This window comes from Mesocricetus auratus, unplaced genomic scaffold (assembly GCF_017639785.1).
Source record: "Mesocricetus auratus isolate SY011 unplaced genomic scaffold, BCM_Maur_2.0 Super-Scaffold_100003, whole genome shotgun sequence".
Classification (NCBI taxonomy): Eukaryota; Metazoa; Chordata; class Mammalia; order Rodentia; family Cricetidae; genus Mesocricetus; species Mesocricetus auratus.
In genome coordinates this window covers 5316991-5344107 of record NW_024429188.1, presented here as the reverse complement: position 1 = coordinate 5344107, position 27117 = coordinate 5316991, and the positions used below count along the sequence as shown (strand labels likewise).

The following is a 27117-nucleotide window of genomic DNA, read 5'->3' as shown; positions in this document are numbered from 1 at the left end:
TATATGCCCCTCAAATGAAGAGTGGATAGAGAAAATGTGGTACATTTACACAATGTAGTACTATTCAGCAGAAAAAAACAATGGAATCCTGAAATTTCAGGCCAATGGATGGCACTAGTAAAAAACCTTCCTGAGTGAGGTAACCCAGTCACAAATAGAGAAACATGGCATGTACTCTCTCATATATGGATTTTACACATAGATCTGGCGAGGGCCAGCCTACAATCCCATGGCCAGAGAGTATGGGAGACAGAACCTTCATTCATTGGCTGATGGAAGAAGAGTCAGACTCCCATGGCTAAGCACTGAGCTGAACTGAAGAAATGCTGTGACAGAGAAGGAGGACTGATGACAAAAGGCATTAAGACTGGGCTGGGTTAACCCCCAGAAACAGCTGACCTGACAAGACTGATGGTTGGGATTCCAGCATGGGACTTATCAAGATCCCCTGAATGTGCTTGTCAGTGAGGAGGCCTAGGGTATCTATTGAGCCTTGAGTAGTAGATCAGTATTTATCCCTGGCATACCAATGGACTTTGGACTCCCATCCAACAATGAGAGATGCACTCTTACCATGAACTCTTGGTGGAGGTTCTAGGCCCTGACCTGGATGAAATGACAGAATATGGACACCCCCATGGAGGGCCTCGCCCTCCCTGGGGATATGAGGGGCGTTAGCGGGAGGGCACGGGAGGAGGGGAGGGAAATGGATTGGGACCTCGAATTGACATGTGAAGCAACCTTGTTTCTCATTTGAATTTGAATTTAAAAATGAAAAATATATGTAAAAATGCAAATCAATAAAACAAAAACATAAACCATGAATCCTTGTACACATATGTGAAATAACTGGATTTATAAGGAGCCTAATGTCTGTTATGCCAAGTTCATAGGACCATAAAAAAGTGTCCACCAAGGAGCTGACTCACTGATGCAAACGCATGAGGTTTAATGTTAAGAGCCTCACCACAGACACAGTCCAGCAAACTGGTATAGCAGCTACAAGAAAAGGGTGCCTGACCTGAATTTTAATTGGTTTATAAAGGAAGAAAACCTCAAGCAGGATGGTGCTTACCTTGGCTGTTCAGGATTGGGTGAGAGTAGGTGACCTTTGGATTCACTGATATGGGGGCTAGAGGAATTTCTAAATTGTTACTAACAGTTGCCTGAAAGAACAGGTGTGACAAGATGTTATTTATCAAACTAGTCATTGCCTGACCATCCAGATGGGGTCATTTTGACCAGGATGGGCACTCCTTGGAACTGTTTATGGTTCTTTGGCTGGAGTTGAATCAGCCTTGTGCCACACAGGGAATTTCTTAAGGAGGCTTTTTCTGAGGATGGAGTTAACTCTCCAGTATACCTTACTCTTACAATGCCAACAAAATGTTTTTAAACCTGTATATGAATAGGCAAAGCATACACAGAAATTTGGCGAATATGCATACAACAACATATGTGAAATTAATATTTGTCTATGCATACAACCACATAAGTGAAATTAATAATTGTTTTATATAGTAATCAAAAAGAAAAATAAAATAAACAATAAAAATGTCTAACATTTAAACTGCTAAAAGTTGCTGGTATTTACAATAAATACAATTGACAGTTGAGTGCTTTTTTGTTTTTGTTTTTTTGGCTTTTTGTTTTGTTTTGGTTTTTGAGACAGGATTTCTCTATATTACATTGGAAGTTGTACTGGAACTGCTCTGTAGACCAGGCTAGACTCTAACTCACAGAGATATGCCTCTTCTCCCTCCCGAGTGCAGGGATTAAAACATGAGCCACCAAAACACAGCATGACAGTTGAGTGCTCTGTGGTACTCCAGGGGTTATGAGTTGGAATGTGTACAATCCTTAACACTCATCCAGATGGGTGTAACCTGGTCGTTATCTTTACAGAAAAAACTTCAGTTTACAAGCCTGAGGCAGCAGGTTCTTGACTTTGAGTGAGGTCAGCTAAAGCGACATATGTGACTCTTTGGAAACCATGGAGGAAAAATAGGGGGCAGAGGAAAGGAGAAGGAGAATGGGGAAAGGAAAAGAAGAAATGAGAAAAGAGAGAAGGGAGGAAATTAGGTAGAAGGCAAGGGAGAGAAGAGGGAGGAAGGAAAGGGAAGGAGGAAGACAAGAAGCTGGGTCACATGCCATAGTTTTAAAAGGACTGGCAGTGGACTGGGCCCCTGCTCAAGGGCACGGGTAGACAATGAATAATGGCTTGCCTTTCTGTGACGTTGGAGACTGTGCCAGAGAAATGCAGTGAGCTCAGGCAGTCCTGGCACACTCCAGCAATGGCAAGGGAGAGAAACCTCTGCTGCAGTCTCCTTTAGACGTTCTAGATGTTTTCATCGATGGGACACTGCAGCAGCCAAGTCTGGAGACCTGACGACTCCAGCTTGGCGGAGCCACAGCAGCCTGAATGCAGTGCTGGTTCCAGAAGCGTGTATGGCAGTCTCAAGCGCAAATGGAGCAGTTGGGACAGGTTGGGGTCGAGCTGGAGCATCCACGGATCTCCGGTAGTAAGCCTACAGGAAGTTTTTGGCATCTTATGCTGAAAGAAAAGGAAGCTCGCAACTAAGTATACTTACCAAACTTTATTTTTGGGTGGGGAAGACAGTGATGTCAAAATCCATGCTCTGGGGAAAGTGTGGTCTTTGCACAAAGCTTTTTTATGCCAGTCGGGGTACTTTGCTAATATGCTCAAAGATACTTGGAAAGAACCGCACAGTGATATTATTGAACTGGAGATTAAGAACCATCGCATAAACATCTGGTCCTTGGATTTTGTGTTTGGTTCATTGTACAGGGATGAGGACTTGCCAATGAAGCCTCGACAAATTCCTCATGTTCTGGCAGCAGCATGCCTGCTTCAGGTAGAGCAGGTAATTCAGCAATGTAATGAGACCATGAAAACCATTAATATGAAAACTGTGTGTTCATACTACACAACAGCAGAAACATATAGATTGAAATCTGTAAAGTCACAGTGCTTTGACTGGCTTCTTTGCAACTTGATGATACACCCGAATGTTAGACTTTACAGAGAAATTGATATAAAGATCATGTATCTACTTGTCTCATCATCTGACCTACTCGTGGTGCAAAAGGAATTTGATCTATATACCACCCTAAAAGCATGGATGTTCCTTTATTTTAATCCTCGCTGGAAAGGTTCAGTGAACCATCTCTTTGCTAATGCCAACAGCTGGCTTTCCAGGCACATGGAATGCACTGACAACACCACTTTTCTTGAAAGTGAAGAAGGGCTAGTATTTCAACCAGTGTTCAAACAACTGAGGTTTCAGCATATCATCTTTGACCTGGCCTCCATGACTATTCTTGAACAAGATCGCCTAAAACCTTTAGAATGGATGTTCCCTGTTTATAAACAACAGTGGCTGACTTTGCTATGGGCAGAGCAGCACAGGGAAATTGGGCCTAGAACCATCAATGAAAAAGAACTTGAAGGATGCAGCATGAGATGTGGTATAAGGATTAATGGTGATGGTGCATACTCCTGCAAGTCGTCAGGTTGCAAATTTGGCTTTCCTTTATGTATCATCTTTACCACCCGCGATATTATTTTCAAGCAAAGTCGTTAGTACCACAATGACTCTGCTGGCTTAAAACAGGTACGGAATGTAGTATTCAGATTAACATTGTTGCGTTTTGACTCTGACTGAAAACCAACTTTCAGTAAGACAACTGGTCATAAAATTGTTACTTTTAAAAATAACGAGGAGAAAAGTGTAACGCAGTTCCATAGCAACATTTTAATTTTCCCATTATACCTTTTCTGCAACTTCCTGTTTATATCATTAGCAAACACAGGGAACCTGTAACATTTATTAGACCACAGGAGCAGTTTGAGAACATTGAATAACTCATTTAATATGAAGGCTGTGCTAAGAATACCATCAATATGACTGACAACACAATGAAAAACAAATATTAGGAGTTTTGTACCACCACAAACGAATGCTGTCCATCTTACCTTCGTTTCTGTGCCTTTGTGAAGAAAACTTTAATGTCCAACAGAGTATTTGTCAAAACAAATCAAAGGAAGCTCGTCTATTGATTTCCCGTCACCATCAACAGTCAGTCTTTGAATGGAAATAAGAGCCTTTATTTGTGAGGAAAAACATGTAAATAAACTTGTCAGATATATTTGACCCTAATGTTGAGAAAAAATAAAAAAAATTCTCTCCACGGCTGAAACTCTTATATCTTATCTATAAGCTTGCAAGATTTAAAACCTTGGACAAAAAAGACAACTGACATTAGTCATTGTTAATGTATGTGGTCAAATAACCAAATAGTGTCAGGTTTTTCCATATCATGTAACATATAGTTTATTGGATACTTTAGAATGGTTTTTCAGATCATTATTTACATGACTTGGATAATTTTACTGTGCACATTAATATGTATTTTCTTTTTTTGGTTTTTCGAGACAGGGCTTCTCTATATTGTTTTGGAGGCTGTCATGGAACTTGTAGGTAGACCAGGCTGGCCTCGAACTCACAGAGATCCTCCTGCCTCTGCATCCAGAGTGCTGGGATTAAAGGCATGTGCCACCATCCCCCATCTTAATATGTATATTCTTATAATTAAATATCATGTCATATACTATATAAGCAAATGACTTATATATGTATTGTATTTACATGGAAGTATACATCTTTACATACACATACTTATGCATTTATGTAACTCTAAATAAAAAGAATGAAATTTTTGAAATGGATAAACAAACCAGGAAATGAAAAATGGTTCTTAATGATTCCAGTATTCTAGTTATCAAGAGATGAGTTATTTCACAGTATCCTGTTCACTTTCTCAATCGCAGTTTCTTTTCCTATTGCTGTTATAAAATACCCACAAGATAGCAACATATGGAGTGCAGGGCTTGGAGAATACCCTCCATCATGGCAGGAGTTTGAAGCAGCTGGTCACACAACATCTCCAATAGAAAGAGATGAGCGCTATGAAGTACTCAGCTTTACCCATTGTTGAGCTGACGACTCTACATATCACAAATCTAACCCCTACCTACTTGACACACAAAGACATCACTCTACAACCATAACCTTCCATCGTTTTGTCTTCATAGGATCACAACAATCTTATGGTATAAAATGAATTTAGTGCTACTTGAAAAGTCCCCATTAACAGTTCCAACACTTTTTTCATTCCTTTTAATTATCTGAATTACTTTTCTTTCATTCCGGGATATCTTTTGGTTTTTATTCTCATGGCTTCCCCCTACTTCGGAGTCTATCTTCTAACATCCCCTACCAACTTAATTTGTTTTTATATATAATCAAATGAGTCCAAATTGTTGTCCATATGCACATGGGTGCAGAGCTGTCCACTGAACTATGGACAACCTACCAGGGACCCTATCTCTGAAGAAAACCAATTTTATCTCCCCAGACAGTTCTCAATTGTCTGCAGCTAATCAACCAGAATTGGAGCCTTGTGAATTGCTCCATCAACTCTGCTGGAATAAAGATTATGATAGATCATATGGGAGACTTGAGTGTTGCGTATGCAATTTTAGCTGTTGATAATTGACTGACACTGCCCGTCATGTCTAAAAGACATTGTTTTGTGACAGTCCTCCTTGACTTACAGTCTTTCTGCCACCCTCTTCTGCAGTGTTCCCTGAACTGTGAGAGGAGGAGGAGGAAGAGGTGGAGTTGTAATATTGTGGAGTATGCATCCCAAACACTTCCACATATGGAAAACTCTGAGGTTTCTTAATTTTGAACACACAAAATAAAAAAGAAGTTCTATAGGTTAAGGGAAAACCCTTTCTTAGGCAGTTGGTTTTGAATAAAAAGAAAGGTGTTCTCCCTGGACTTGTTCTCTTTTAATGTATTGGGACCATCACAGGATGGAGTCTCCAAGAAGTTGTGCTTTGCTCTCAGAAGTCATTTCCCCTAGTCTCAGTGCAACATAGCTTTCCCTGTCTTTAAGAGTTACAATTGCATTTTGGCTGCCCATCCCACAATGAGGAATGCCCTCTCAGCCTGGACTCTTGGGGGAGGGTTTAGGCCCTGCCCTGGGTGAAATGATAGACTCTGGAGTTCCTCCATGGAGGGCCTCACCATTCCTGGGGATCAGAGTGGAGATTAGGTTGCAGACTGGAGGGCCTGGTGGGGGCGGGATGCAAGATTGTTTCTAACTTAAATTTTAAAAAGGAAGAAAAAGAGAGAGTCACAATTGCTTTCTCAGCACTAGCCTTAATACTACCTATTTTTAAAACTTATTTATTTCTGTGCATGGTGTTTTACCTACATGTATGCCTGTACAATATTTGTGCTCCTGGTGCCCCTGGAGGCCAAAAAGGGCATTGGATCCTCTGAGATTGGAATTATAGATGTTGTGAGCAAGTATGTGAGTGCTGGAAATTGTATGCAGATGCTCTGGAAGGGCTGTCAGTTCTGTGAACCACTGAGCCCTCTCTTCAGCCTATGCTTGCCTGTCTTGAATTGTACTCTGCAAAATAAACTGGTCATTATCTTTAAATTTAGCTTCATTCAGGCTAAAGAGTATGGAGAGAATGAAGGCAGTTTCTCTGCCAAAATATCATGACAGCTTTCCTTTGAAACCTCATGAGTTGGCCTCTATTTTCTCCATGTCTCTCATATTTCTTGTCTTTCTAGCTTCTTGCAGAATTGCCCATGAAACTCTCCTTCGACCATGGGAAGGCTTTCCTAGTCCAATGTACCAAAGTCTTGCATGTTTCAGCCCAGAAGCATTAGAGAGGGAGGCCAAGGAATCACTTAGGTTCTTCACAACAACAGCCTCACTTCTCCAGCACCTTGTGTCTTAGTTTCATTTTCTCTTGCTGTGCTAGAAAGCCTTTCGATTTGGGAACCCAACCAACACATTTTCACAAGGCAAATGTAGAAGGCTTGGTAGGAGGTAGCAGGCCCAGGAGAAAGCCAGAACCACACCACATTTGCATATATACTTTTAATAGGGACTGAGGAAAATGAATACCCAGTACAAATAATTAGAATATTTTAATCGCGTCTCTTCAGGGTTTTGCTTTTTTTTTTAATTTTATTTTCCAGTTTAAATTTAGATAAGAATCAAGGTTGCTTCACAAGTCAGTTCCAGGTCCCTCTCCCATTCCCTCCCTTCCTCCCGTGCCCTCCCCCCCCCGTTATCCCCTCATTTCTCCAGGGAGGGTGAGGCCCTCCATGGGGGTGTCCATAGTGTGTCATTTCATATAGGGCAGGGCCTAGACCCTTTCCCAAGAGTTCAGGGTGAGAGTGCACCTCACATTGTTCTATTGGAGTCCAAAGTCCGTGTGTATACTTGGGATGGGTACTGATCTGCTGCCCAAGGCTCAATAGAATCCCTAGGCCTCTTCACTGACACCCAGATTCAGGGGGTCTTGATCAGTCCCATGCTGGATTCCCAGGCTAATGCCTGGGATTCAAGAGTTAACCTTTGTCTGGTCAGCTGTTTCTGGGGGTTAGACCAGCCCAGTCTTAATCCCTTTGATCATCAGTCCTCCCTCTCTGTTACTGGCTTTCTTGAGTTCAGCTCAGTACTTAACCAAGGGAGTCTGCCTCTTCTTCGATCAGCCACTAAATAAAGTTTCTGTTTCCCAGACTCTCTGGCCATAGGATTGTAGGCTGGCACTCCCCAGATCTATGTCTAAAATCCATATATGAGAGAGTACATGCCATGTTTCTCTTTTTGTGACTGGGTTACCTCACTCAGGATGGTTTCTTCTAGTGTCATCCATTTGCCTGCGAATCTCATGATTCCATTATTTTTTTCTGCTGAATAGTACTCCATTGTGTAGATGTACCACATTTTCTCTATCCACTCTTCAGGTGAGGGACATCTAGGTTGCTTCCACGTTCTGGCAATTACAAATAAAGCTGCTATGAACATAGTGGAACAGACATCTTTGTTGTATGAATGGGCATCTTTTGGATAAATGCCTAAGAGTGGAGTTGCTGGGTCTTGTGGTAGGTTTATTCCCATTTTTCTGAGGAATCTCCACACTGATTTCCAAAGTGGCTGAACCAGTTGGCACTCCCACCAGCAATGGAGTGCATTTGGATTTAAGTTTCCTGCATGGTGATAGACATGAATCTATCTGCAGTCTTCTTCATGTCAGTCGCCACTTATGGCAGCACCATTTTTGAAAAGGCTTTCTTTATTTCATTGCATAATTTTAGCTTCTTTGTCAACGATCAGGTTCATAGCAGCATTATTTGTAATAGAAAGAAACTGGAAGCCACCTAGATGCCCCTCAGCTGAAGAGTGGATACAAAAATGTGGCACATTTACACAATGGAGTACTCCTCAGAGGAAAAATACAATGGAATCTTGAAATTTGCAGGCAAATGGATGGCACTAAAAGAAACCATCTTGAGTGAGGTAATCCAGTCACAAAAAGAAGAACATGTTATGTATTCACTCATATATGGATTTTAGACATGAATCAGGGGTTGCCAGCAGACAATCCCACAGTCAGAACCTCTGGGAAAGAAAACCTTCATCCAGGGACTGATGAAAGCAGAGGCAGACATCCACAGACATACACTGAACTGAACTCCTGGAATCCTGTGTCAGAAAGGAAGTAATTATCAGCAAAGGAGTTAAGACTGGGCTGGTTTAACCCATAGAAACAGTTGAACTGAACCAGGGGGAGCTCCTTGACCCCAGATTGATGGCTATGTGGAAAGCTTGGGACTGACCCAGACTTCATTAATGTAGGTGTCAGTGAGGAGGCCTAGGTAACCTATGGGGCCTTGGGTAGTATTTATCACTGGAGTACAAACAGACTTTTGTTGCACATGCCACAATGAGGGATGCTTTCTCAGTCTGGACCCTTGGAGGAGGGCCTAGGCCCTTCCCTGGATGAAATGCCAGACACTGGAGATCCATCATGTAGGACCGCACCCTCCCTGGGGATTGGAGTGGAGACTGGGTGGGGGGCTGGGGGGCCTGGTGGGAAGGGCATGGGAGGATAGGAGGTAGAGGGAGCTGGGATTGACATGTGAAACAAGCTTGGTTCTAACTTAAATTAAAAAATAAATAAAACAAAAAAAGAAAGCCTCCCCAAAGGCAACTTCATAGAGAAATGGTTTGGTTCACCATTCAAGGATAGAGTTCACCATGTCAGGCAACTTACTGCTGGGTCTAGCAGAATTCCACAGTTAAAGGAACTTGAAGTATCTAGTCACATTTCAGCCACAATTAGCGCATGATACATGCTGTGTGTGCTCTCAGCTTGCAACCTTTTTTCTACAATCTAGGATTCCCCAAACAGGAATCCAGGCCCCCTATATTGGACATGCCTTTCACCTCAATTAGTATAATTAACACACTCCTACAGGCATGCTCAGAGGAGGAACCTTTACCAGGTCATTATACTCAAGTTGACAATATTAAGAGTCATAGTCTATTTATGCAATTTATGTTTCCATTTTATTGATTTAAATGTTCAATTTTTAAAGACTTTATTATTTTAATTTTAGATATTGTTTATTGATTCTTTGGAAATTTCACATTATGCACCCAATACTGCTCTCCTCCCAGTCCCTTCCTATCTGCCCCCACCCCTGCAGGATGCCCCCAACAAATATATTAAAAATAGAAGATAACTCCCTCCTAGCCCTTCCATCTTAACCACTCCTTTCCCAACATCCTAGTGACATATGGGGCTTCCAGGAACCTTGAAGTACACTCCTTTTGTTCAGTCAGCCCCACCTGCATAATGTTCATCACAACAAACCATTGTTCTGGTTTCTGGCACACCAATGCTACTGGGCTCTCATTAAAACTCCTCTCAAATATTTTGTTGTTGCCCTCAGTCAAGGAGATTCTAAGGTTGTAATTCTGCACTACCAGTACCTTTGTGCACTCCAGTAAGTTAAAGATGGGATAGCTGTTGTTTGGCCCAACCCAATGCCCAGGAGCTGAGTCTGGATGGTAGTTGAGCTGGGTAGTTGTGGCCTTTGGAGCCACCCCCTTGGGTGAGTGGCAGACCCAGCTCTCCTAGGCCCATGCCAATGGGGCCAGCTCTCCCATGCCTTTCTTGTGGGGTGGGGCCGTCTTTCCCCAGGGTTAGGGTTAGGTCTTCCGCGGAGGGGGCAGCAACAACTCTCCTGCTATAGTGTTCCAGATACCTGGGGGCCAGTGAGGGATATGGCTGGTTTGGCATGGTCCTTGGATTTCAAAACATGTTTCCTATGACTCCCTGTGGCAACACGAGCAAGGGACATCAAACCAGACCATGGCTGCTGTTGGGCCATTGACACACAGCTGGCTCACAGCAGCAGCCTGGACCCAACCTCATGTAGGGAGGCCTGACTCCTCTGTTAGTAAGGCACTCGGACACTAACTTGGCCACAGGTGTCATCCCAGACTCCTGGCATTTGAATTGCCTTTGATGTTTTCTGGAGCCCCAGACAGCAACACGGAACCTGGCTGTGGCAGTGCCTGGTTCCCATACGCTGAGATGGACAATTAATAAATGGGACCTCCAGAAACTGAGAAGCCTCTTTAAGGCAAAGGACCCAGTCAGCAAGACAAAAAGGCAACACAGAGATTGGGAAAAAATATTCACAAACCCCACATCTCACAGAGGGTTGTTACACACCCAGGCCCTGGGACAGACAGAAAACTCCAAGGCAGAGAAAGAGGCTGGTATAGGCATGAATATCTGGATTACCTGTAACCATGGAAAATGTCATCACTGTAAACATTGCATCTAGGCCAATCCATAATATTTTCTGTATACTTCCACACTTATAGTCATCAGGTACTAAGGGGTTTGAAAATATTAGATTGTGAGTGATACTGTCACAGGCAGGCTTTACATGTCCATCACTGGATGAGACATTGGCTCTCATGAGTGTGTTTGATATATGAAACTGAAACATCTCTGTGACACAGAGCATACTTGGAAGCTTTTCTCTGTCTCATCTGGTCTCACTGCATGACTTTTTCTCCCCACCCACTGGATGAATGCACAGAGACTGAATCTGCAAGCACAGGGCCATAGGCCTGCACCAGGTCGTCTGCATATGTATTATAATTTCCAGTTTAGTGTTTTTATAGGTTTCCTGAGTGTGAGAACCTGTGTGTCCCTGTTTATTTTTTCTTTCCTTTCTTTCTTCTTTTTTTCCTTTGTTCCTCCCTCCCACTTCCTCCCTCTGTCTCAGCCTCTCTCTCTTCCTTACAACATATGGTTTCTGTATGTAGCTTTGTAGTCTATCATGTGACTCACTGTGTAGACCAGGCTGGCCTCCAACTCACAGAGATCTGCCTCCTGAGGACTGGAATTAAAGTCATGTGCCACCAACACCCAGCGGATCTCTGTTTCTTGTGTCCTCTCTTGAGCTCTTCTTCTGTTTGTCTGCCTTGCCTGACTCCAATGTGCTATGTACTGTTTTATCTTATTAAAGTGTATTTTACTATATTTTATTATTACCTCGAAGATGCCTGTTTATATTATAGTGAGATAAAGAAGCTGAGTGGTACCAGATGGGAGGGGAGTTAGGGAGGGACTGGAGGAGCAGAGAGAGGGAAAAACATAACCAAGATGTGTGATGTAATACTATATGATGTGAGAGAAAATATTTTTTCAATGAAGGGAAAAAGAATAACTATGGGGTTTTGACTGCAAAAATATAATAATATATAAGAACCAAGTAAACCAAGGAAATAGGATTAAGTGATGTATGTCATTGGTCAAACGGTGATTTATTGTCATCTAACACTCATGATCCAAGAAGAAGAAACCCCTAGGTTGAAATTTAAAACAACATTAACTGTCTAGTAATGGAAGCACCACATATGAAGCCATGGGGGACCACTGGAAACACACATGATCATTCTCTGTGGCCCAAGTTGATGTCCAACTTACAGGTAGAATTTTTCTCTATTCTTAAAAAATATTATTGAATTTTTTCTTTGGCAATTTGTGCATGCGTAATTGCTGTAATCTGTCTATCCTTCATAGTCTCCCTCCCACTTCTACCAAACCTCTCCTCCATGTAGTTCTCTTTCACACAGTGATTTTTTATGGAGAACCCAAGAGTAACCCGAATATCTTGTTTTATCATGTATCACGCCCACCTTGACCAGCAAGGAAGACACACCGGTCAGACTCTTCTTTAAGCAGTTTATTCAGGAACCTTGAACAATCTTCTGACCCTAGGGATTGCCTGCCCACAGCTTAAAAAGGCCCTTGGGTGGCCAACCCCAGTAAGCCATATGGCGACCGCAGATAGGTCCACATATGACGAAGCAAGCCTGATATCCAGCCTTGACCAAATAAGGAGTTGTTTATCACAGAGAGCACTTGCTGTCAGGCTAGCAGAAGGCAGAAGGCAGAAGTCAGCACCATCTTAAGGGTATGGCACTTCGTAGCTCTCTGCAGTTCCCTCTTTTTTGTTTTAAATGCAACAGGCAAGAGTAAAGGTCTGAACTCTGACATAGATAGGGACATTTTACTGATTACTCATTTTGTGTCATCCACCCAACGAGCATCAGACCCGTCTGATACCCTTTTTTCCAGAGGCAGGACTCTTGGGTACCAACCTACATGCAATCAGACATGCTCTTCTCCAGGTCACTGTAGCTGACTCAGAGTGCAGTACTCTGCCTCGCATCCTGAGTGTATTTAATTAGTTCTTAAGGTGGCTAACCATGCCTGGGGGGACTGTCCTGCTTCAATAGTGGTAAAGGCCTGAATGATCATGGCTACATTGCATCTTTGTGTGACTCTAATCTTACATAGAAAGCACAAGCAAACCAGGGAGACCAACACCAAGAGACCTGTTAATGCTCCTATGCCCTCCCATTCCTTAAGATGGTTCATTGCAGAAGTCAGCCAGGACGATAATCCTGATGAAAAGGAAAGGTCCACTCTGGTGGAATTCACATGGACCACTGCCAGCCTCAACTTCTTCAAAGTATCTTCAAATTTAAGTGACCAATTCTGTAAAAGAAAACTGGACAAATACTTGGACAAATTTGCAGCTTTTGTAAAATTGGCATACTGAACAGATGTAATACATAATCCTTGCATTATCCAATTGCACCCTCCAGGTGCCAAGATTGCCACTCACTTCTCCTTAATTTGGCAATGATTTCCAAGCCTTAATGGCTATCTGATCCACCTGTTCAAACACCTATCCTGGATATCCTGTCTGCATGTTTGCAAATCTACCTTTTCATTGCTGGATGGGGGCACTGTTCATACCATGGGGATCATGACAAAACTCATAAACCTATATAAGACTGCATCATCTTAGCTGGTTCAATTGTTGGAACACCTGACCCACTGCTTCCGGGGGTCTTGGTTCATCAAACCACAGAAGCCTAGAAGGAATCCTCAGCTTTTCATTTTCTGTACTGACTCGGCCAAAGACTTCACTATCTTAAAATCCAATGACTCATGATATCTCTGTCCTTGCTGATCTTGGAACACAGAGTAAGCAAGTCATAATTCCGTACGAACTTGCTTCCATGTTCCCGTACAAAAGGACCATTCAGAGCATGAACCCTGAGTAGGCTGTTTCACTTCCTGGTATGGTGGTGGAGCAGTAGGTCTGCAACAGCCCTTAACTTCAGTACCTGTCATAGTTTTTTCTTTTTCCCTTTTCTTTTCCTTTTTTATGATCTTGGTCATCTCTAATTGTTTTATGACAGCTTGGAGTTCCTCCTCATCCTCCTCATCCTCCTTGGAGTCCGTAGATTCTGAGTCTTCTAGATCTTTTAGAGCTGGGTAAATCTTTCTTCTGTGTTTCCCTCCCTTTTCACTGTTTGCCTGCTCTGATCTCTCCTCTTGTAATTGTTCCCTTTTAAACCACCTCATTACACTTCTGATCCTCAAGGCAACTCTTTACTAGTCTCCAGACAGGCCAAACACCACCTCTGAGCGTTGGAATTAATTCAGCAGCATTTATCATCAACTGTACTTTAGCAGTAGTTCCTTCCTGAGCAATCAATAAACTGAAAAACACAATAGCGTACAGTATCCAGACTTTCTGTATATTTTCCATATTGTTTCTCGGTCCCAGGCAAAATCAAGGTCTCTCCCTAACTTCCAAAAATCTTAAATTCTTAGAACGAAGCAGCACATTCAGAGCCAAAAAATTGGGTGCGACTGAGAAGTGCCCATAGCCAAACTAACAATGTTTTTACTTTTGGTTCCCTGCTAGCCAGACTAACAATGTTTTTTTTTTTTGTTTTTGGTTTTACTAGACAGGGTTTCTCTGTATTGTTTTGGAGGCTGTCGGTCCATTTCTTTTTAGACTTTATTTTGGTTCCCTGCTAGCCAAACTAACAAGGTTTTTACTTTCGTTTCTCTGCTCCACGAACCTTTGGCCATCTCTCTCTTTACCTACAGAGAATAGCGAACCATCAGCTCTTGTTGCAGTCCCTTTATTACCCCGCTCTTGTCGCGGTCCCTTTTTTGTCCCACCTTACCTTGGGAACTTACCAGCGAGCTGCCCTGACTGCAGAAAGTTCTGAGTTGAATGGAGAGGGTCCCCATATGGGCCACCAATTGTAGACCAGCACGGAAGACGCAACGCTCAGACTCTTCTTTAAGCAGTTTATTCTGGAACCTTGAACAATCTCCTGACCCTGGGGAGTGCCCGCCCACAGCTTAAAAAGGCCCTTGGGTGGCCAATCCCAGTAAGCCATGTGGCGACAGCAGATAGGTCCACATACAAGGAAGAAAGCCTGATATCCAGCCTTGACCAAATAAGGAGTTGTTTATCACAGAGAGCACTTGCTGCTGGGCCAGAAGGCAGAAGGCAGAAGTCAGCACCATCTCAAGGGTGTGGCACTGTGCAGCTCTCTACAATCATGGGTGAGAAACTAGACATTGTAATTGAAGTCGGGAGTGGGAGGTAGGGGTAGGCAAGGTCAATGGATTTACAACTGAAGATAATGACTGTACATCCCTCAGAATCCACCAGTAGCTATTTGAGTAAGGGAGGGCATGGTTGACTATTGAGAGGCTTAGTCATGCATTGACTTATTGCACATATTCACTACTATTGAAGTCATGTCTGCATTGGCTGTACTGTGCCAAAAAGACAGTCTTTCATAACCCTTCTTATCTTCCATCTTTAACATTCCTTTTTCTCCTCTCTCTGTTATGATCTATGCACGTTCAGCCCTAAATAAGACATTAATTCCATTGAATCATCATTTATCAAGCACTTTGAGCAGTTATACATATCTTCATTCAGCACTGTTGTATATTGTAAAAACACATTTTCTGATTGAGCATTGGGGTGGCATTTTTCTATGAATATAAACCTAGATACTTAGAAGGGTGCTTGTCACCATGACAGTTTACATAGCCAGCAGTAGTCTGTTTTGCCCTTGGTCTGAACACCTACTCAGTCATGGATTCTGACCAGATTGAGAGTACTAGGTATGGATTCCCTCTTGTGGAATGTGCCTCAAATACAATCATAGATACATTACCCGCTAAAAACAGCCATGCCATTAACTGTGAAAGCGGTCCCATTTTGCCTGGTGGGTTGGTATTTTAACTTATAGATTTCATGTCTGGGTAAAGATGTTGATTACTCTGGCAGCATCCTGGATTGCACATTCCACTCCTCTGAAAGCTAACTGGCATGAAGGAAGTTTCTAGCATCATTCCAACTTAATTTTCCCACCTAGATATGTTTTGTCTTCAGCAACATGGTCTTATCAAATAGGTATAGTGGGCCAACAAACAGAGCATAAGAACATGGGTTGTTTTGCAGACATCTAGGGACATTCAGACCAAAAATCTATGTGGAAGTATCTCCCTTCTGGCACTGAGATATTTTAAGGGTTTTTTTGGTCTGGTTTTTGCTTGACTTTCAGAAGAAACACTATGCAGATATACAGAACATCTAACCTCTAAATTTCTGTTGTAACTTGCATGCGTTGAATTGGATTATAAAGCAATAAGTTTCCATATGTCTTTGTAATGTATCCTTAGCTTCAGTTAACACTTTGGTTAACATTAGGTCACCCATGTCTCTGCTTAAATTTCCCCCACATGGGTGAAAATTTTATATTAGAGATTGTGTAAAGTAACAAGTTTGTGAATCATTAAATGCATTCAAAGCATTTCTGGGAACACATTAGAGAAGTAAGACCCAAAACAAAAGCCAATTAATAAAGAATTAAACAACAGGTGTCACTTTGATGGAGTAAAAGGCCCATGGTGCCAGTATAATCCAAAACTGGTAGTGATGCTGTTGTGATCAAAGACCTTAACAATGTCTACTATAGTGTTATCTTCACTCTTCTTACAGATTATTCCTATAAAGTGACAGTGGAAATAAAATGACAGTCCCAAAACCTATGTAGATGCAACCAAAATCAGATTTATAAGAAGAGAGATGACGAAGAGCAGTCAAGACAGTAAATGAACATTCTTACTACCCCTGCAAACTATCATACAGACAGAGAATTAGCAAGTATAGACTGGCAGGTTACAGGGCAACATGTCCTAGAGGAAAGAAAATGTTCAAATCAATTTTGAAAATGGATGCAGACTGAAAGAATGCTAAGTTTTTCATGCTTTTTAGAGTATCAAGAAGTTATTCTTACCTGCTTCTGGGAAGCAGGGTCTAAAACTATGCTTGCATTTCTGCAAGGAAGCGTCATTAAATACACTGTAATTTTTAAAGACAACTGACAGTATATTTTCAGTATGTTATCAGCAAAATTGTGAGGATGATGGATTAGTTAGCTGACTTCATTTAATCATTACACATTGTATCAAAAATCACATTTCTATCCATATATGCAGCACAATTTGTAGTCATATATTAATTATGATTTATAAGAGCTTGCCTGAGAATTTAGAAAGGAAAGTCAGCCACATTCCATAGAAGCCAGGCACACACCTTTAATCCAGGCAGTCTGATGCTAGGAGGTGGTGGTACAGTCACACCCATTCCTAGGACTCAGGTTACAACAATTTTGAGTTGGCAATTGTTAAGAATACTAAAACCAAGGAAAGATCATAAAAAAGTAACCAAACTAATATTTGAAATTGGGGCTGAAACACGAGTTATTGATTTCTCAAATAATGAACGTCTGACAAGCACTGCATCATTTGCTGTTTTTTCGGCATTGAATGAACTGACAAAAGCTTTCTGTAAAAATAACCTTGTGTATTTACTTGTCATTGTCCATGCATATCACCATGAGACTGCAGTGCTTTGGACCTTGCAATAGATAATGAAGACTAACTCACACCATCTCAAGGTAAAAAGGATGAAAAACACGATGAGGTCTGTCCTGTCAGGGTTTCAGCCTGTCATGGCTCACCATGCCAATATTCAAAGACAATCTATGGTATTGTACGTATTACTTTCCGTATTTACTCCATGAGTACATGAATGTAGATAAATTCTTTTCTGTTTCAGAAAAAATAAACTGGCTTACCGTGAGTATATTCTTTTGGAAAGTGCCATGCCATTTTAAAATATGAGAATCTACAATGGCATATAATGTTATTATTTAGATTCAGAAAAACAGTTCAATATTGCTATTAGAGTTCAGCAAGGTATATTGAAAGATATTTATCTTATTGCAGACATGAGGGGGTTTTACTCAGAGACTTAAAAAGCAAATAATTAAAACTTTGACTGTCTTTTAAAGAATTACAATTTATTTTGAGTAAATATTCCCATAGAATCTGAATATGTAAATGCAAATCAATAACTAGCATCCTGGCATGCCTTCCAGTGACTGGTGAAGGTTGCAGAGCTTCTCATCCTGGGCGGAGCCAAACATGCCAGATCCCAGGTCTTCTATTCCAGCAAGGAGACCAGGGGACCAGCTGTATGGCTGGACCAGGTAAAACAGTCCCTGCATCTGGGCCTGCATTCCAGTGCCTGAGGATTGCCTGGGAACTGCACAGAGCTTCCAATCAAGTCAGGAGCCAAAATCCCAGATCCCAAGTCTTCTCTTCCAGCAAAGGGGTCAGAGGACCAGGTGGGAGGCTAAGCACCCCAGGTTCCTGGTCTTCTCCTCCACCCATGGGACCAGAACGAGTACAAGGAATAGAAGAACTAACAGATGATTGGACTTGCAAGCACCCACCGAAAGGGAACTCTGGTTCACTCACCACCAGAGCAGTAAGGGATGCTTTCTGTACCCACCAGAAAAGAGATGGGAAACAGACAATACAAAAACATACTCAGCAACAGAAAAACAAATATGACACTGCCAGATTCTAGAGACTCCACACCAGCAAGACTCCAACATTCCAATGCAAATGAATCAGAATAGAATTACCACAAAAACACCTTCATGAAAATGACAGAGGCCCTAAAAAGAGGATATAGGAAAATCCCTCAAAGAAATGGATGAAAAAAAAACAAAAAATGCAAGAAATGGAAGAAAAAAACAGAGCAAAATTGCAAGAAATGGAAGAAAGAGCAAAACACAAAATTCATAAACTGCAACAAATGGACTACAAGATGGACCTAAAATTGCAAGAAACAATACAAACAGTACAAGGGTGAAAACTGAAATAGAGACAATAAAAAATATAGAATCTGAAGAAAAACTGGAAATAGAAAAGCTGGGCAAATAGTCAGGTACTACCGATACAAACATTACCAACATAATACAATAGATGGAAGAGAGAATCTCAGGTGTTGAAGATACACTAAGAGAAATTAATTCATCAGCCAAAGAAAAACTTAAGTCCAACAAATCCTTACCACAAAACATCCAGGAAATATGGGACACCACGAAAAGACCAAACCTAACAATAATAGGTTTAGAAGAAGGTGAAGAAAACCACCTCAAAGGGGCAGAAAATATATTCAACAAAATCATAGAAGAAAACTTTCCCAACCTTAAGAAACACATGCCAATGAAGGTACAAGCAGCTTACAGAACACCAAATAGAGTGGATTACAAAAAAAAGTCCCCTCGCCAACAGTAATCAAGACTTCAAATATGCAGAATAAAGAAAGAATATTAAGAGCAGGTAAGGAAGATGGCCAAGTAGCATATAAAGGCAAACCTATCAGAATTATACCTGACTTCTCCATGTAAACTCTGAAAATCAGAAGGTCCTGGATAGATATTCTACCAACAATAAGAGACTATGGACACCAGCCCACACTACTATAGCCAAAAAAAGCTCTCAATCACTATGGATGGAGAAAACAAGATATTCCATGACAGAACTAGATTCAGGCAACTCGTATCCACTAACCCAGCCTTACAGAAAGTTCTGGAAGGAATACTCCATCCCAAGGAAGATAACTACAACCAGAAAAACATAGCCATTAGATAATACCACTCTACCAACAGCAAAAAGAACAAAGGGGTAGAATTCCACACATAATTCCACCAACAACAACCATTCCAAATCAAAGAAGAATGAGCAATCAATAGTCATTAATATCCCTCAGCATTACTGGCCTTAACTCACCCATAAAATGACACAGGCTAGCAGAATGGATTTGAAGACAGAACCCATCCTTCTGCTGCATACAAGAAACACACCTCACCCTCAAAGACAGACATTACCTGAGAGTAAAAGGTTGGGAAAAAATTTTCCAATCAAATTGACACAAGAAACAAGCAAGTGTAGCAATCTTAATATCTAACAAATTAGACTTTAAAATAAAATCAATCAAAAGAGATGAAGGAGGTCATTACATACTCATCACAGGCGAAATCCACCAAGATGAAGTGTCTATCCTGAATATCTATGCCCCAAATACAAAGGCATCCACATTCATAAGAGAATAATTACTAAAACTTAACTCACATGTAAAGCCCAACACACTTATAGTGGGAGATTTCAACAACCCACTCTCACCACTAGACAGGAATACCAGACAGAATCATTACAAAGAAGCAAAGGATCTAATAGAAGTAATGACCCATCTGGGAATAACAGACATCTATAGAACATTTCATCCGCATAAAAAGAATATACCTTCTTCTCACCACCCCATGGAACCTTCTCAAAAATCGACCGCATACTTGGCATCATAACAAACCTCAGCAGGTACAAAAAAATTGGAATAACTCCATGCATCTTATCAGACCACCATACGTTAAAATTAGAATTCAACAACAAAACAAATTGCAGAAACCCTACAAACTCATGGAAGTTGAATAATGCACAACTGCACATTTCCTGGGTCAAAGAAGTAATAAAAATGAAATTAAAGACTTCCTAGAATTCAATGAGAATTAAGCCACAACAAAACCAAACCTATGGGACATTTTGAAAGCAGTGCTACAGGGGGAGTTCATAGCACTGAGTGCCCACATGAAGAAACTGGAGAATAGTTATGTTAGAAAATTAACATCACAGTTGAAAGCTCTAGAACACAAAGAATCAAAATCACCCAGGAGGAGTTGACTGCAGGAAATAATAAAATTGAGTGCTGAAATCAATAAAGTAGAAACTAGGAAAACAATACAAAGAATCAATGCAATGAAGAGTTGGTTCTTTGAGAAAATCAACAAGATAGACAAACCAAAAGCAGAGCATGAACATGAAAATTAACAAAATCAGAAATGAAAAGGGGAATATAACAACGGACTCTGAGGAAATTCAGAGAATCATCAAGTCATACTTTGAAAACCTTTCCTCCACAAAATATGAACATTTAAAGGAAATACATGACTTTCTGGATATCTATCACTTGCCAAAATTAAATCAAGTACAGATAAGCAATTTAAATAGACCTGTAGCCCCCACTGAAATAGAAGCAATCATCAAACTCTCCCAACCAAAAATATCCCAGGTCCACATAGCTTCAGTGCAGACTTCTACCAGAAATTCAAAAGAACAGCTTACACCAACTCTTCTCAAAATATTCCACTCAATAGAAGCAGAAGGTCTTTGCCAAACTCTTTCTAAGTGGCTTCCGTAACCTTGATCCCAAAGCCACACAAAGGCACAACTAAGAAAGAGAACTTCAGCCCAATATCCCACATGAACAGTGATGCAAAAATACTCAATAAAATACTGGAAAATCAGATCCCAGAGCACATCAAAACGAGCATTCACCACGATCAAGTAGGTTTCATCCCAGGGATGCAGGGAATGTTCAACATACGAATATCCATCGAAGAAATATACCATATAAACAAGCTGAAAAATAAAAATCATATAATCATCTCACTAGATGCTGAAAAATCCTTGGAAAAAATCCTACACCCCTTCATGATAAAGAACTTAGGGAGATCTGGGATAACAGGAACATACCTAAACATAATAAAAGGTATATACAGCAAACCAACAGCCAACCTCAAACTAAATGGACAAAAATTCGATGCAATTCCACTAAAATCAGGAAGAAGACAACGCTGTCCACTCTCTGCATACCATTTCAATATAGTACTTGAATTTCTAGCCAGAGTCATACGACAACAAAAGGAGATCAAGGGGATACAAATTGGAAAGGAAGAGGTCAAAATTTCAATATTTGCAGATGATATGATAGTTTACATAAGTGACCCAAAGAACTCTAACAGGGAACTCTTACAGCTGATTATCACCTTCATGAGAGTGGCAGGCTACAAGATCAACTCAAAAAAATCAATAGTCCTTATATTTATATATATATATGTATATATATATATATATATATATATATATGGTAAAAATGCTGAGAAAGTAACCAGCGAAACATCACCCTTTACAATTGCCACAAACAGCATAAAATAACTTGGGGTAACACTAACCAAACAAGTGAAAGACTTCTGTCACAAGAACTTTGAATCTTTAAAGAAATAAATTAAAGAAGCCCTCAGTAATTGGAAAGATCCCCCATGCTCTTGGATAGGTAGGATCAATGTAGTAAAAATGGCAATCCTGAAAAACAGCAATCTACAGATTCAATGCAATCCCCATTAAAATACCATCACAATTCTTCACAGACCTTGAAAGAACAATAATCAATTTTGTATGGAAAAACAAAAGACCCAGGATAGCCAAAACATCCCTGTTCAACAATGCAATGTTCCGGAGGCATTACCATCCCTGATGTCAAGCTATATTGTAGAGCTATAGTCCTGAAATCAGCTTGGTATTGGCACGAAATTGACAGGTAGACCAATGGAATCGAATTGAAAACCCTGATATTAACCCACATACGTATGAACATCTGATCTTTGACAAAGAAGCTAAAAATATACAATGGAAAATGAAAGCATCTTCATCAAATGGTACTGTAATAACTGGATGCTGGCATGTAGAAGAATGTGGATCCATCCATGTCTATCACCATGCACAAAACTTAAGTCCAAATGGATCAAAGACCTCAACATAAATCCAGCCACACTGAACCTCTTAGAAGAGAAAGTGGGTGGTACCCTTGAAGGAAATGGTACAGGAGACAGCTTCCTGAACATAACACCAGTAGTATAGATAATGAGATCAACAATTAATAAATGGGACCACCTGAAACTGAAAATCTTCTGTAAGGCAAAGGACACAGTCAGCAATACAAAAGGGCAGCCCACAGAATGGGAAAAAATATTCACTAACCCCACATCTGACAGAGGACTGATCTCCAAAGTTTACAAAGAAAACAAGAAGCATGTCTCCAAAACACCAAAGGATCCAATTAAAAAGTGGGCTACAGAACTAAATAGAGAATTTTCAATAGAGGAGTCTAAAATGGCTGAGAGCCACTTGGGACCCATGCTCAACATCCTTAGCCATCCAGGAAATGCAAATCAAAAAACTCTGAGATACCATCTCATTCCTGTCAGCATGGCTAAAATCAAAAACCCCAATGAAAATTAATGCTGGAGAGGATGTGGTGAAAGGGGAACACTCCTCCACTGCTGGTAGGAATGCCAACTTGTATAGCCACTTTGGAAATCAGTATGGAGATTCCTCAGAAAAATGGCAATAAACCTACCACAAGACCCAGCATCTCCACTCTCAGTCGCATATCCAAAATATGCCCATTTTTACACAAGTGTGTCTGTTCCGATATGTTCATAGCAGCTTCAATTCTAATAGCCAGAACTTGGAAGCAACCTAGATGCCCCTCACCCAAAGAGTGGATAGAGAAAATGTGGTACATTTACACAATGGAGCACTATTCAGCAGAAAAAACAATGGAATCTTGAAATTTGAAGGCAAATGGATGGCACTAGAAGAAACCTTCCTGAGCGAGGTAACCCAGTCACAAAAAGAGAAACATGGCATATACTCTCTCATATATGGATTTTATACATACATCTGTGGAGTGCCAGCCTACAATCCCATGGCCAGAGAGTCTGGGAAACAGAACCTTCATTCAGTGGCTGATGGAAGCAGAGGCAGACTCCCATGGCTAAGTACTGAGCTGAACTCAAGAAATTCCGTGACAGAGAGGGAGGACAGATTAACAAAGGCATTAAGACTGGGCTGGCCTAACCCCCAGAAACAGCTGACCTGAAAGGGGTTAGCTCTTGAATCCCAGACTGATCACTGGGATTCCAGCATAGGACTGATCAAGACCCCCTGAATGTGGGTGTCAGTGAGGAGGCCTAGGCAATTTATTGAGCCTTGGGTACTAGATCAGTATTTATCCTGGGTATACAAATGCACTTTGGACTCCCATCCAACAGTGAGAGATGCACTCTTACTCTGAACTCTTGGGGGAGGGTCTAGGCACTGCCCTGAATGAAATGACAGAATGGACACACACATGGAGGGCCTCACCCTCCTTGGGGAAATCAGGTGATATTGGTGGGTTTGGTGGGAGTGCAAGGGAGCAGGGTAGGAAAACGGAGAGAGACCTGGAATTGACATGTGAAGCAACCTTGTTTCTAATTTGAATTTCAATTTAAAAATGAAAAATATATATAAACATGCAAATCAATAAAACAAAAACCTAAACCATGTATACATGTGCACATATGCCAAATAACTGGATTTTTAAGGAGCCTAATGTGTGTTATGCCAAGGTCGTAGTACCCCAAAAAGAGACCACCAAGGAGATGACTCACTGATGCAAACCCATAAAGTTTAATGTTAAGTTAAGAGCCTCACCAGAGACACAGTCCAGCAAACTGGCATAGCAGCTACAAGAAAAGGGTGCCTGACCTGAATTGTGAGGAGTTTATAAAGGAAGAGTACCACAAGCAGGGTGGTGCTTACCTTGGCTGTTCAGGATTGGGTAAGAGTAGGTGACCTTTAGATTCATTGATATGGGGGCTAGAGGAATTTCTAAAGTGTTACTAACAGTTGCAAGAACAGTTGTGACAAGATGTCATTTAACAAACTAGTTATTGCCTGACCATCCAGATGGAGTCATTTTGACCAGGATAAGTACTCCTTGGAACTCTTTATGTTTCTTTGGCTGGAGTTGAATCAGTCTTGTGCCACACAGGGAATTTATTAAGGAGGCTTTTTCTGAAGATGGAGTTAACTCTCCAGTATACCTTGCTCTTAAAATGCCAACAAAATGTTTTTAAACCTGTATATGAATAGACAAAGCATATAAAGAAATTTGGGGAATATGCATACAACCATATTAATATTTGTCTATGCATACAACCACATGTGTGAAATTAATACTTGTCTTATATAGTAATCAAAGCAATAAAAATGTGTACAATTTAAATTGCTATAAGTTGCTGGTATTTACATTCAATACTACTGACAGGCGAGTGATTTTTTTTGTTTTTTTGTTTTGTTTTGCTTTTTTGAGACAGGAATTCTCTGTTTGCTTTGGAAGCTGTACTGGGACGGCTCTGTAGACCAGGCTGGCCTTGAACTCACAGAGATTCGCCTCCTCTGCTTCCCACGTGCTGGAATAATGGCATAAGCCACCAACGCCCAGCATGACAGTTGTGTGTTCTATGGTATCCAGGGGTTATGAATTGGAATTTGTACAATCCTTAACACTCATGAAGATGGGTGTAACTTGGTCCTTATTTTCACAGAAAAAAAACTTTAGCTTATAAGCCTGAGGTAGCAGGTTCGTGACGTTGAGTGAGGTCAGCTGAAGTGACACATGTGATTCTTTGGAAACCATGGAGGAAAAGTAGGGTGGCAGAGGAAAGGAGAAGGAGAATCGGGAAAGGAAAAGAAGAAACGAGAAGGGAGGAAATTAGGTAGAAGGGAAGGGAGACAAGAGGGAGGAAGGCAAGGGAAGGAGGAAGACAAGAAGCTGGGTCACATGCCACAGTTTGAAAAGAGCCTGCTGGCAGTGGGTGGGGCCCCTGCTCTAGGGCACGAGTAGACAATGAATAATGGCCTGCCCTTCTGTGACGTTTGAGACTGTGCTAGATAAATGCAGTGAGCACAGGCAGTCCTGGCAAACTCCAGCCATGGCAAGGTAGAGAAACCTCTGCTGCAGTCTCCTTTAGAGACTCTAGGAGTTTTTTTATCGATAGGACATTGCAGCAGCCAAGTCTGGAGACCTGACGACTCCAGTTTAGCAGAGCTAGAGCAGCCTGAATGCAGTGCTGGTCCCAGACGTGTGTCTGGCAGTCGCAAGCGCAAATGGAGCAGTTGGGACTGGATGTGGCCGAGCTGGAGCATCCACGGATCTCAGGTTGTAAGCCTACAGCAAGTTTTTGGCGTCTTCTACGGAAAGAAAAGGAAGCTCGCAACTAAGTATACTTACCAACCTTTATTTTTGGGCGGGGAAGACAGTGATGTCAAAATCGGTGCTCTAGGGAAAGTGTGGTCTTTACACAAAGTATTTTTATGCCAGTCCGGGTACTTTGTTAATATGCTCAAAGATACTTGGAAAGAACCGCACTGTGATATTATTGAACTGGAGATTAAGAACCATCACATAAACATCTGGTCCTTGGATTTTGTGTTCGGGTCATTGTACAGGGACGAGGACTTGCCAATGAAGCCTCGACAAATTCCTCATGTTCTGGCAGCAGCAAGCCTGCTTCAGGTAGAGCACGTAATTCAGCAATGTAATGAGACCATGAAGAAAACCATTAATGTGAAAACGGTGTGTTCATACTACACAACAGCAGAAACATATAGATTGAAATCTGTAAAGTCACAGTGCTTTGACTGGCTTCTTTGCAACTTGTGATACACCCAAATGATAGATTTTATAGAGAAATTGATATAAAGATCATGTATCTACTTGTGTCATCATCTGACCTACTCGTGTTGCAAAAGGAATTTGATCTATATACCACCCTAAAAGCATGGATGTTCCTTTATTTTAATCCTCGCTGGAAAGGTTCAGTGAACCATCTCTTTGCTAATGCCAACAGCTGGCTTTCCAGGCACATGGAATGCACTGACAACACCACTTTTCTTGAAAGTGAAGAAGGGCTAGTATTTCAACCAGTGTTCAAACAACTGAGGTTTCAGCATATCATCTTTGACCTGGCCTCCACGACTATTCTTGAACAAGATCGCCTGATACCTTTAGAATGGTTGTCCGTTGTTTATAAACAACAGTGGCTGACTTTGGCTAAGGGCACAGTAGCACAGGGACATTGGGCCGAGAACCATCAATGAAAAAGAACTTGAAGGACACAGCATGAGATGTGGTATAAGGATTAACGGTGATGGTGCATACTCCTGCAAGTGGTCAGGTTGCAAATTTGGCTTTCCTTTACGTATCATCTTTACCAACCACGATATTATTTTCAAGCAAAGTGGTCAGTACCATAATGGCTCTGCTGGCTTAAAACAGGTACGGAATGTACTATTCAGAATAACTTTGTTGCATTTTGACTCTGATGGAAAACCAACTTTCAGTAAGACAACTGGTCATAAAATCGTTACCTTTAAAAATAATGAGGAGAAAAGTGTAATGCAGTTTGATAGCAACATTTTCACTTTCCCTTTCTACCTTTTCTGCAACTTCCTGTTTATATCAGTAGCAAACACAGGAAACCTGTAACATTTATTAGACCACAGGAGCAGTTTGAGAACATTGAATAACTCATTTAATATGAAGGCTGTGCTAAGAATACCATCAATATGACTGACAACACAAGGAAAAACCAATCTTACGTGTTTGGTACCACCACAAACGAATGCTGCCTATCTTCCCTTCATTTTGGTGTCTTTGTGAAGAAAACTTTAATGTCCGACAGAGTATTTTTCAAAACAAATCAATGGAAGCT

The 27117-nt window shown here is 41.1% G+C and overlaps 2 pseudogenes; both read left to right on the top strand.

Annotated features, from left to right (window-relative positions):
• The first annotated feature begins 2354 nt into the window (after positions 1-2354).
• Positions 2355-3845, top strand: LOC106022582 (annotated as a pseudogene).
• A 2461-nt stretch (positions 3846-6306) lies between these two features.
• Positions 6307-26891, top strand: LOC121139914 (annotated as a pseudogene).
• Positions 26892-27117: the final 226 nt, after the last annotated feature.